We start from the raw sequence: 13,115 nt of genomic DNA on the forward strand, positions 1-13,115 counted from the left end.
TGTTCCAAGATGTAGAACCAGAAAGACGGTGTGAAAATGAACCTATCTCCTAGAAAGAAGTGATTGATGAGCAGATAAATACTCTTAGGAGGCCCTCCAGAAGCTGAAAGGCTTAATCATAAACTAGAAAACCACCTGTCAAGAAAGTTGGTTTTGCCTGGGCATTGCAGGTTCATCATTTAATTGAAACCCCATCTGGATTATCTCCATAGTCCTTTTTTAATTCCCTGATTCTAATATCAATTTAAATAAGCCAATACACAAAGGAAACCTGTGCTTTTATAATTCCTTGCTGGTAACCAATGACATTATCACTTTTTCACATTTCTTAAAACTCTTAAAATAGTAAGTAGCATGAAGTCCGGGCTTGCTTCTTTTCTCAATGCACATTTTTTTTTTAACTTGGTAAGAGGAGAGGATTTATGCTTCAAAGTTCAGACCACAAATGTGTGGCAAACAGTGGAAGGCTCTTAGGAAGCAAAAAGTCTGCAGAATGACCACCATGCTTACAAAGAGGTGCAAAGCTGTTCAGTGACCTGATTTACCAGCTGGCACTTCTGATCCGAGTACTTAAGATGCTAGGAGATGCAGGCAAACAATCTGGGAAACGCAACTCTTTTTTTTTTTTTTTAAATCCCATCAGCCCTACCTGAGCTGCAAATTGTCCCTCTGGATAGCGTTACTGGTTCTGAACTGAAGCAGGAGATGAAATTAGCTCTTAACTAGCTTGGCCTTTGTGTGTTTTCTTTACCTCCTTTTTGTGTTCTGCGTGCAATTTTAATTGGGCATTCTAAGTATTCACCAGCACTTAGTTTCTTGGATTGATGGCTGAAAAAAGACCAAAATATTTCCACCTTGCAGATTTTTATGGAACTGCAAATAATATTGAAATAAAGGTTGTTTGGTGTGGCTATGCAGATCAGAGGTGGGTTTCAACAGGTTCTGACCAATTCTGGAGAACCGGTAGTGGAAATTTTGAGTAGTTCAGAGAACCGGTAGTAAAAATTCTGACTGGCTCCGCCCCCATCTATTCTCTGCTTCTCAAATCCCAGCTGATCGGGAGGAAATGGGGATTTTGCAGTAACCTTCCCCTGGAGTGGGGAGGGAATGGAGATTTTACAGTATCCTTCCCCTGCCACGCCCACCAAGCCACACCCACAGAACCGGTAGTAAAAAATTTTGAAACCCACCACTGATGCAGACCCCAAATTTATTTAATAAGTCACATTCATTGTTGCTTTCCACAGCTCATGTTATCTTGAACAAGTAATTTAAGCACTGTTCTTTAAGCATTCCCTTTACAAAATGGAAATAGCATGCCATGCAGTTTAGCAAAGGAAAGAGAATATTCAGAAATAAATGAGTAGATGTATCAATGCTCTAGTAGCTTGCTCCAGGGTTACAACTGAGTGAAAATGACACTTTTACTGGTTGATGTAGTCTTTTATTGCCTGCTTGCCATTAGAACTTGAAAATGATGTCTCTGCAAAGTGATTTTTAATCTTTCAGTCATCATGTGATCAGAGCCAGGTGGAGTGAAACCCTGCGAAAGCCAGTCTTCTCTTTGGGGTATAACTTTTTATGGTCACTGGGATTCATGCTAAATCTACTCTACAGTCCCGGATGCCAGCAGCCTTATGTAGCTAAAAATTACATTTGCCAACTGCATATATTAAAACATGACACTTGACTGAGCGAATAGAAATCCTGAGACATCCTAGTAAAAAGGTAAAGGTTTCTCTGTCACTCATGTATGACTCTAGGGCATGGTGCTCGTCTCCATTTCTATGCCGAGGGATCAATTACTTTTTACAATTACAATTACAAATTTTACAATTACAATTACAAATCCTAGTATCAATTATTTTTTTCAAAGCTTTTTCAGTATAATTTTTTCAGTATAATTTTAGGAAATACATCTTAGTCATGCTGTCTTTTATTCACAGTGTTGGTTGGAACATGAAAATGGACAATATAGCAAGGTATACCAATAACAGTTCTAATCAATTATTAAACGCAAACTGGGTCTTGGCATTTCATTCATTCTGAGAATAAAGGTAAAGGTAAAGGTTCCCCTTGCACATATGTGCTAGTTGTTCCTGACTCTAGGGGGTGGTGCTCATCTCCGTTTCAAAGTCTAAGAGCCAGCACTGTCCAAAGACGTCTCCGTGGTCATGTGGCCGGCATGACTAAATACCAAAGGCGCACAGAACGCTGTTACCTTCCCACCGAAGGTGGTCCCTATTTTTCTACTTGCATTTTTTACAGGCTTTCGAACTGCTAGGTTGGCAGAAGCTGGGACAAGTAACGGGAGCTCACCCCATTGCGTGGCACTAGGATTTGAACCTCTGAACTGCCGACTTTTCAATCAACAAGCTCAGTGTCTTAGCCACTGAGCCACCACATCCCTCTCTCTTTTTTTTTTTTTCCTATTCTGAGAATAAAAAAGGCTAAAAGAAAACATTGGAGGTTCTCTTTAGCAGTTCTAGTCATCCTTCACATTATGCTCCGAATTGACCTCAAAGCTTCTGGGCTTTTTAATTCACTTTGCATTTTTATTTTTTTCTTCTGAAAAGTCAAGGAAAAACCTGGCAGCTTTATTTTGCATATTTTATGGGCTGGCTTTCAAAATCTGGGGAGAACTTTTGCTTTGGGCTCATGTAGTTGTACTAATAAATTGTTTAATGACTTTTTCATAGTGAGAACACTCTTTACCCAAATTATTCTGCCTTATTACTTTCTATATTGTTGATCCTGCTGTCAGTAAGTAGATTTGGAAAGGTCAGTTTTAATTATAAATTAAGCCTCTTAAAATGCTGTCAGTTTTTCAATGAACTCGGCTTTATTTCGGACATATTATTTAATTTAATGGTGGCCCAGATTAGATTTTGTAACATTTGAACCTTTCTTGATAACTCTAGACCAGGGGTGGGTTCTACTTACCTTTACTACCGGTTCGCATCACGCCCGCGTGCTCTTCTGCGCATGCACAGATCACCTATGATGACATCCAGGTCAGTGGGCAGAGCCTCCCGCCAGTTTTACTACCGATTCTTGAGAACTTGTCCGAACCACTGCTCTAGATCTCTCTGACCTTGATGGCACTGCAGATCTAGAAAGCTCCGTAAAGTTTATTTTCCAACTCTCAACAGAAGATAAATTTTCTTGAATTAATTAAAATTAGACTAATGGAGAGGACAATATACACTCAATTTCATATTTCCTAGATAAGCAAGAATAAATCAGGCTCTGAATTTCTGATTTAATATATGATAGCGATGATCTTGCTAATACTCTTCTATTGGAGAATCATTTGGAGGATTATTCTCTCTATTAAAAAATAGAATAATTGTTACACCCATTGCCAGATACCTGCTAATCACACATTGGATACAGTATTAACAGCAGAAATTAATGAAAATCATTATAAGTCATCCATAGTAGCAGTGCAAAATTTAAATGTATCCAGTCTAAAATGTATGCCTTTTTGCCTAGCGTGTGTAAGGGTAAAGTCATATTATTCAGCAAGATCTTGTCTAAATCTGCAGGTGGGCTTGCTGATTACGTACCTGGCTCCTTGCTGTGTGGCAATGGCCCTGCCCGAGCTCCTCAACATAATAGCCAGGGTGGCGGTTGATACCTCCAGGCTTTTGGTCATGGAGGATTTCAACCTGCCATCCATCGGTGAAACATCTGAGGTGACTCGGGGATTCATGGCTTCCATGACAGCCATGGACCTGACCCAGTTAATTCATGGCCCTACTCACGCAGGAGGACACACTCTGGACTTGGTTTTTGTCTCTGCTCAGTGGTTGAATGGCCTAGCTACAGGGGATATAGCCATCGAACCCTTGTCATGGTCAGACCATTCTCTCCTTAGGCTTGACTTTCTGATCGCTACACCCCACTGCAGGGAGGCGGAACCGATTAGGTGGTTCTGTCCCAGGCACCTGATGGATCCTGATAGGTTCCAGATGGAGCTTGGGCTATTCCCTGAGACTCTGGCTCACAACTCGACTGAAGACCCGGTGGCCGCCTGGGATAGGACGGCCGCTGGTGCTTTGGATCGGGTCATGCCTTTGCGGCCTCTGACCTGGCGCCGAACCTGCCCAGCTCCTTGGTTCTCCGAAGAGCTGAGGGAGATGAAGTGCCGGAAAAGACACCTAGAGAGTAGTCGTTCCGAATCCGACCGAACACTGGTGAGGTCTCATATTAAGACCTACTTAGTGGTGATAAAAGCGGCAAAGTGTAATTACTTTTCCGCTCTTATTGCGTCGGCAGATAACCATCCAGCTGCCCTGTTTAGGGTGACCCGCTCCCTTCTCCATCTGGGAGCACAGGAAGACCCCTTGCAAGGGCGAGCTGAGGATTTTGCACAATATCTGCATGATAAAATCGCTCAAATTCGGGAAGGCTTGGACTCTGACTGGGTAGGTTCAGGCGGGATGTCTGAGGCGGGTCTTGAGAATGTTATCTGGGATGAGTTTGACCCTGTGACTCCTGAGGATGTGGACAGGATGCTGGGGAGGCTGAATGCAACCACATGTTTATTAGACCCGTGTCCCTCCTGGCTGGTGCTGGCTACCCGGGAGGTTACACGAGGCTGGCTCCAGAGGATTATAAATGCTTCCTTGAGTGAGGGTTTCCTGCCTCCTGCCTTGAAAGAGGCAGTGGTGAGGCCGCTCCTCAAGAAGCCCTCTCTGGACTCAGCTGTTGTGGCAAATTATCATCCAGTCTCCAATCTTCGCTTTGTGGCGAAGGTTGTTGAGAGTGTGGTGGTGCGACAGCTCCCGCAGTACCTGGATGAAACTGTCTATCTAGATCCGTTCCAGTCCAGCTTTAGGCCTGGATACAGCATGGAAATGGCATTGGTCACATTGGTTGATGATCTCTGGAGGGCTTGGGATAGGGGCTGTTCCTCTGTTCTGGTCCTATTAGACCTCTCAGCAGCTTTTGATACCATCGACCATGGTGTCATGCTGTGCCGGCTGGAAGGTTGGGAGTGGGAGGCACTGTTTTACTATCTCTCCGACCGGTCGCAGTCTGTGTTGGCAGAGGGGCAGAGGTCTACCTCAAGGCACCTTGTTTGTGGGGTGCCACAAGGGTCGGTCCTCTCGCCTCTCTTGTTCAACATTTATGTGAAGTCGCTGGGTGAGATCATCCGTGGTTTTGGGGTGCAGTGCCATCTGTACGCTGATGACACTCAGCTGAACATCTCCACCCCAGACCACCTCAATGATGCCCTTAAAGTGATGTCCCGGTGCCTGGAGGGGTCTGGATGGGGAAGAACAGGCTCCGACTCAACCCCTCCAAGACTGAGTGGCTGTGGTTGCCGGCATCCCGATATAGCCAGCTGGTGCCATCGCTATTGGGGGCGAGTCATTGGCCCCCACGGAGAGGGCTCGTAACTTGGGCGTCCTCCTGAATGCACGGCTGTCTTTAGAAGAGCATATGATGGCCGTGGCCAGGGGGGCTTTTTATCAGGTCCGCCTGATATGCCAGTTGCGCCCCTTTCTGGATCGGGACTCCTTATGCACAGTCACTCATGCCCTTGACACTTCCCACCTGGACTACTGTAATGCTCTCTACATGGGGCTCCCCTTGAGGAGCACCCGGAGGCTCCAACTGGTTCAGAATGTGGCCACGCGGGTGATTGTGGGGGTGACATGGCACTCCCATGTAACACCTCTCCTGCGCAAGCTGCACTGGCTTCTGGTGGTCTTCCGGGTGCACTTCAAGGCATTGGTTCTCATCTTTAAAGCACTCCATGGCTTAGGGCCTGGGTATCTACAAGACCACCTTCTGCCACTGATAACCTCCCACCGGCCAATACGCTCCCAATGAAAGGGTGCCGTCGGTCAAACAATGTCGACTGGTGGCCCCCTGGGGGAGAGCCTTCTCTGTGGGGGCACCTGCCCTCTGGAACGAGCTACCCCTAGGGATACGACTGATCCCGGACCTCCGTACTTTCCACCGGGCCCTGAAGACTTTTCTATTTCAGCAAACCGGGCTGGCTTAAAGTTTTTAACTGGTTAATTTTATGGGTAAGGGGTTTTAAATTGGGGAAGACAAATTGATTTAATTATGTTTTAAATTATTTTAATTTTCATATTGTATGTATTTTAATCTTGTCTGCTCACCGCCCTGAGTCCTTCGGGAGAAGGGCGGTATAAAAATTTAATTTAAAAAAAAACTGGATTAAAGTCAGTAATTAATATTTTTATGAAAAAGGAAAGTAACTGAATTGTGGAAATTGTTCCATGAATGCCATCAGTACACTAGATTGTTAAATTTGAGATCACACATGGAAAATGGGAAAAATTAAGGAAAAAGGGCATTGATTTTATAACTAGACAAATCATCATTTTAAACCACCTAGAGTCCACAACATACAAAAAGCTATATTAAATACAAAGTAAATACATTTGCAAGAAAAGGAAGAGCAGCTTACTGTATCTGCCTCCCTCCCTCCCTCCCTCCCTTTGGTGCAGAGCTGTGTTGACAGCTAAAGAGATAGAAAGGTCTGTTCAATATATGGAGCTTATCAGTGCATTGTGGGCAAGGACAACCATTTGAGTTAATTTTTAAATTGGATTTTGGGTCTCTACTGCTGAATTTATAATGATAACTAATGCAAAGTGAGAATGGGGAAATATGTTTTGCAACTGTCCTGTGACATGTTTCTATAGCTTTCAGCAACTTTCAGTCAACTGTTGCTCATAATGGCCATCAACAACATCAACAGGATGTTTATTTCAAGATATTCACTTTATCTGCTGTAAAACAAAACAAAATATGCATGCCAGGACTAATGGATATCTTGCTTGGTATTGTGAAACAGGAGAAACTCTATAAAATGGACAGATTTTATTAAATTCCAATCAGGTTCCTTGTAGTAGTGTCCTACCAAAAATATTTCTACAGAAAGAGTAAGGAACAATAATTGCTTAATATCACTCCAACAAGGCATAGATCAATCTATCTGTTTTCATGTTTGTAAAAGTGGCAAAGTTGGGAAACACTTATGTAGACTGTGAATCTTTTCATAACTGAGGGTATTATATAGATAAATATTCCATTTAACCACCTGTAAAAACACCATTAAGATTTGCCTAGATACGTATCATAGGAACGGTTGAAGAAATGCCCTGAGATACTTATATATCCATGTCATGCACAATAAGTTACATTTTGCCTTTAGAATGGGAATTGTGACATAGAACCAGGTTACTTTTAGAAGAGTTTCAGCAGCTGGACTGATATTTCCAAGACTGTGACAGAGGGGAAAAGATGCCATGTTGTTCTATTAGAAAATATAACTGTGCAGTATGAAGAAATGAGTAATAGGCAGGATGCCCTGCAGTGCACAGTATGTTTCTACACTGCTATAAGGATATATAAGTTTTTGCCAGCTTTAGCTGCCATTAACTGAGTTCACAGTCTTAAATATATTTCACTATGGTTAAGTCTCACTAAGTAGGGTTCCAAGTAAACATACATAGAACTATAAATTATATCTCACTAATATAAATTTAGTTTGGTGAAGTAATTAATGCATCAGGCTAGAAACCAGGACATTGTGAGTTCTAGTTCCACCTTGGGCATGAAGCCAGCTGGGTGACCTTGGGCCAGTCCCTTTCTTTCAACCTAGGAAGAAGGCAATGGCAAACCACTTCTGAAAAACTTTGTCAAGAATACTGCAGGGACTTCTCCAGGTAGCCTCTGTACCAGTATATTTATTCTTTTTTATAAACCCACCACACCATAAGACCTGGAGAAGTATTGCAATAGGGTCCAGCCATCCTCATTATTTTAAAAGATAGAATGATGCATCTTATAGCTGTTAGCAGATACAAAGTATCTGAATAAACAAAGTTTGATCTTAATTAGATCAAGTCTGTAGCTTCCAATTAGACAAAAATTTAAGAGTTATGGAATATATAAAGCAAATGTGGATGGTTGCTAGGGAACACTGGCCATAGCCATTTAATTTTTTGTTGTTCAATCGTTCAGATGCTACTGACATTTTGTGACCCAATGGACAACAGTTCATAAGAATTGTCTTCTCAATAGCTGTGTCTTTCTGTTCTTAAAAATGCATGAATACTAGATAAACACCTCAGCAATTTAATAGATATAAAGTATTTTATACTGCAAATGGATATTTCAGGATAAGAAAACTTTCAAAAGATTTGTGAATGCTCCATATACAGTCTGTCCAAAACATAACAATCAGCTTCTTCAAGATTTATTTCAAGAAGTAGTCACATCACATTCACAGCAACCAGATTAATGGAATCTCAAAACCCCCAATGTTTTGGTCTCCTCAAAATATTGCATGGTAGAAAAACAGGTGTGTGCAACTAACAGTTTTTGTCGAAATAATGAATTGGGTGTTAGGATGTAACTATGCAGGCTCTACCCCATATATACTTTTCTGCACTGTCATAATTCAAGGTCAGAATTGTACTTTGTATTGAATTTGCTGCAACTCACATGCCATCATTTCTCCCTCCATCTGCCTCATAAACACCCATGGCCAAAATGCTACATTTTGCACATTTCTGCAATTTAACCCTTTACTAGCCAGCTCAGTGTGTTCTACTGCCATTTCTAATAATTATTTTGATGTTTTAAGTATTAAGCCATTCTGTTAATGCCTCAGTACTAATTTAACTTTTATTTGTGTTGATTTAGCAAAAATAATAAAAATCTTTACTTGTTTTAACTTTTTGCTAGTTTATAGCAAAAGTACACACATATACACAAATGAAAGTGCTTTACTTTGTGATCTCCATAAACAATTCTAGATTTGTATAGATATTTCAACATCAAATTAGGACTGATGCTTGACAACATCTGTCTTTTCTTGTTGTTTTAATTAAGAGGTTTGTTGGCTGGGCATTCTTTTTTTTTTTCTCCTGCATTTAATACTTCACAGCTGAAGTAACACTTGTTGTCATCAGAAGAGACCTTTCATGAGACTATCAAGTCTAGGCCCTAAATTTATCTAATTGCAGTGTTCTTCTTCAGTTACAGTTACTTCCTTGAGCTGAGGAGCAGTGGAGATTTGGATGAAACATCAAGATTAAATTTGGCAAGGCTGTGAACTGAGCTTTTACAATACCACATGTTGGTGCAGTACAACTATATTTTGCGTGCTGGGAAATACAAAAGGCGTCTATGGGCAGATAGATCCTAAGCTACAAGAGACAGATGGCAACTAATGCGCTCCCTGCTGATGTTCCATCTTTCATACTAAAAGCAATTTGGAATAAAATAATAAATGATAAGAAAATTAAAAATTAAAACTTCTATTTCAACTGGAAAATTGTCTGCTGTGAGAATATAGATTGCCATTACTAAGCGTTAGCCATGAATGAAACTACAGAAATAATTGGCAGCTTGATAGCTATGTTCCTGCTCTGCTTGTGTCCTTCATGATTTTTACCCCAAAGATGAAAGATACATTTCTTCTTCCTCTTTTAGCTATTCTTTTGGCCTTTGCCAATTTAGTCGTCCCCGTAGCCAGATTTCTTACCTTTTTTTAAGGATGACGTTTATATAGTTAACCACATCATAGTGTTAAGCTGTGCACATGAATCATAATGGGTTAAAGTTATACATGACTTGTGCATCTTAAGAATAATTAATCACTGACTTTTAAGGGCCAAGATTATTATTCAGAGCTGTGTTTTTTACACCCCAGCCCACTCTCAGAAGAGACAGTTCTCTCTTAACATTAGCTGCTTATGAGCAAGAGAAGACAGGTTATTGATTTCTTGTGAGGTAAATTTTGGTATGTATATGACCTATCCAGAGACAGCTCACTCACTCACTCTATTCCTTTGATGGTTGTAATCAGAACTGCAGAAAAAACAATTACTACTGTTGGAAGTTAAAACCCACCCCTCTCCTAGAAAAATGAAATATTTTAGGATATACTAAAAAGGCAGAATATTTTCCCCAAATTGAAGCAGAAACTCAGCCGCCCCACCCCCACCCCCTAGTTAATGGGCCATTAAGGCCTGGGCCAGTCTATCCTACATAACAAAGATCTACCTTCTTCAGGCAGAGCCATATAAGGAATTGCCCAAAGCCCTTTCATTACATCACCACCCAGCAACCAAACTTGGACTCAAAACACAGCCTACAGAATTGCCCCTGGATGGCCCCATGGGAGTCTGACAATCAATCAGAATACGGTCAAAGACAATGCCCAGCAGAAGGCATAAAACCAAGGCACTCTCAGCATCTCGGCCTTTTTTTTCTGCTCAGGAACTCAAGCCATGTGATCCTGTTCATCAGTAAACCTTCTTTCCAAACAACTTCCATGAATCCAGTATCTTTTCCCCCACTTGGAACTGAACCCAGATGGACATTTCTTCCAATACTACCAACCTCAAAAAGAGGGCTGTAAAAATATTTACAGACCTCTCGCATCCTGGACATAAATTGTTTCAACTCCTACCCTCAAAACGATGGTATAGAGCACTGCACACCAAGACAACTAGATAAAAGAACAGTTTTTTCCCAAACGCCATCCCTCTGCTAAAGAAATAATTCCCTCAACACTGTCAAACTATTCACATTAGGCTTCATTACTACTGCTATTGGTCTTCTCATCGTTCCTGTTGCCCATCTCCTCTCACTTGTGACTGCATGACTATAACTTGTTGCTTGTATTCTTGTGATTTATATTGATATTGTTTCCTAGTATGATTTGATTGCTTATTGTACCATATGACTGTTCTGTTCTGTTCTGTTCTGTTCTGTTCTACTCTACTCTACTCTACTCTACTCTACTCTACTCTATTCTCTGATTTCTCCCTTCTACTCTCTTTAGTGCTATGCTAACATTTCTTTTACCCTATTCCTTTTTAGTTATTTTGGGTAGCTTAACAGGGAACAATCTGTGTTTACTTATTTCTTTTCTTTTTTCTTAGAAGAAAAACTTGATGAAATTCTCTTTGGAGGGATATGGAATGGGTGCACATCATGCACTTTTATGAAGTAGCTAGGATCCTCTCTAGTAGTCTACAGCTCTGCATTTCTCAAGCTTCAATTAATTTGTTAGAAAAGATATGGAAAAGGAACTCCTTCAATGGGAATTAAAGGAGCTTTATTGAATTAGAAACTACCTTGTCTCAAAGGAGGCTGGAATACAATCCCCCTGAGCATGTGGCAGAAAATTGGAAGCCCTTTTTTTTTTCTTTAGGAAAGGCAACTCATTAGAAATAGGAGAGAAAAATCTATTGCAGTTCAGCTGCTGGCGTTTTTGGAAACATTTACTTGGCTTTCAAGCCTCCTTTACTAATCACAGATTAAACTTTCATCCTATTTTAGATAGTGAAATCCATGTTGTCTGTACTATAATTAGCATTGCCAGTTGCTTCTGAAGTTTGAAAAAAAAGTAGATATTTGAGAGAAATATGTACTGTTCCATGTAGGTGAAACTATTCTAGCAATTTTAGAGAACATTAAGATTCTACAAGTGAATAATATTAAGGATAAATATTACTGTTATTTATTGGGCTTTGTTCACATGTATTTATTACTACATTGCTTTTAGGTGAAACAGCTACAGGCATTTCAGAGAACAATAGAAGAGAATATATGTAGCTGAGGGCTGAATTATGGAGTCCTTTGTGCTCTCTGAGCTTGGTTTGCTTGTAGATGTTTTATTACATGATTAGGTCACATCATCATTGCTAGTTAGTGTTGGGTTTGCTCCCTGTAGCTTGCCCTGCTAGTGTTGGTGGGAATGTGATTTTCTCCTTGGTAGTGCTTTTATTAAGTTATTGTTTTCTGATTGTTTGTCTGGTGTTAATCTCTGTTTATCTGTCAGAGGATATTCCCTCATCTGTAGATGAAATAAATCTTAGTTTGGTTTCTGTCATTATGCCATGCAGAGGTTAGATGTTTTATCCTTAATGTTTCTATAACACTCTAATATCATGAGAAATCATGCCTTGACCATCTACTTTTATATAAGTCTTTCCCAAATTAGGTTTCCTCCAAATGGACAGATTTTCAACTCCTAGAATTCTAAACAAGAATCCGAATTTACAGAATATGATCCTCACCAGTGGTTTGCCCAGCCTAACATTTGGCATCTAGAGAAATACCACATTAGATTCTGGAGCACAAATTTATAGCTTGCATGCACACAATATTGTAGTATTGATTACTAGTAGATTGGTTAACTTTTTACTTTTTTACACTTTTTACACTTCTTTTGGTTCATGGTTCAGGGGTGTCAAACTCACATCGTCACGTGACATTTCAGGATTTTTTCCTCCTTTGCTAAACTGGACGTGGGCGTGGCCAGCACTCATGGCCCATGGGCCATGAGTTTCACAGCCCTAATGTAGTTGAATAAAATCAACATTTATGGGCCATCACCTCCCCCACAATTTAATCATGGATTTCACTCACACCTTATGGATTTGTGCATTATTCAAATGGATTTCCATTTGCTCTGCCTGCAAATGTTTTGTATACTATTGTGCTTCTTCAATTCTATTGAATTTTAGGTATATTAATATATGATAATTTAAGCATATTTCATTATTTTAGACACATTCTGTAAACGTAAAATAAAGAGCACTAGGAAATCCTAAAACGATGTAAAACCCAAATATAATTTGAGGGTGGGTGGACACATCTTAGTCATAAATTCTGTGTTTAAGCATTAATTTGGCCTATCTTTTGGTAGTAGGAAGAGTCACCCTGGAAGGGTGGAATATTAACTATGCTGAACTCTTTTTTTAATAATAATTATAACCATTTTGGGCCATAAGGGGAGAAAAACCCACAACAGTACCATTATTAGAGCCAATCAAGATGACATAAAACAGTGGGCCAGTTTTTGAATTTCCCACATCTCATTATCGAGCCAAGTGTTATAGAAAGCAGCAGATGCAGAAGAACGAGAAATTAAGCCAGGTGCTTCAGCCAAAATCCTTTTTATTCCTTGTTGTGAACTCTTTAGCTCTTTCTCTTCTTGGGCATCAGAGTTCAAATTTAGAATCTGCTTTCTTAAATACTGGTAATTCAGAGAATCTTTGTACCCAAGCATGGGCCTTTTCCTCAAGATAAAATGCAATAATTAT

General features: G+C 40.3%; 1 protein-coding gene across 1 annotated transcript in view; it reads left to right on the forward strand.

The window, feature by feature from the left end:
* Positions 1 to 13,115, forward strand: part of KCNIP1 (potassium voltage-gated channel interacting protein 1) — a 567,622-nt gene that overhangs the window by 200,056 nt on the left and 354,451 nt on the right. The window lies entirely within an intron of this gene.

Source organism: Pantherophis guttatus, chromosome 2 (genome assembly GCF_059756535.1).
Source record: "Pantherophis guttatus breed Tessera chromosome 2, ASM5975653v1, whole genome shotgun sequence".
NCBI lineage: Eukaryota > Metazoa > Chordata > Lepidosauria > Squamata > Colubridae > Pantherophis > Pantherophis guttatus.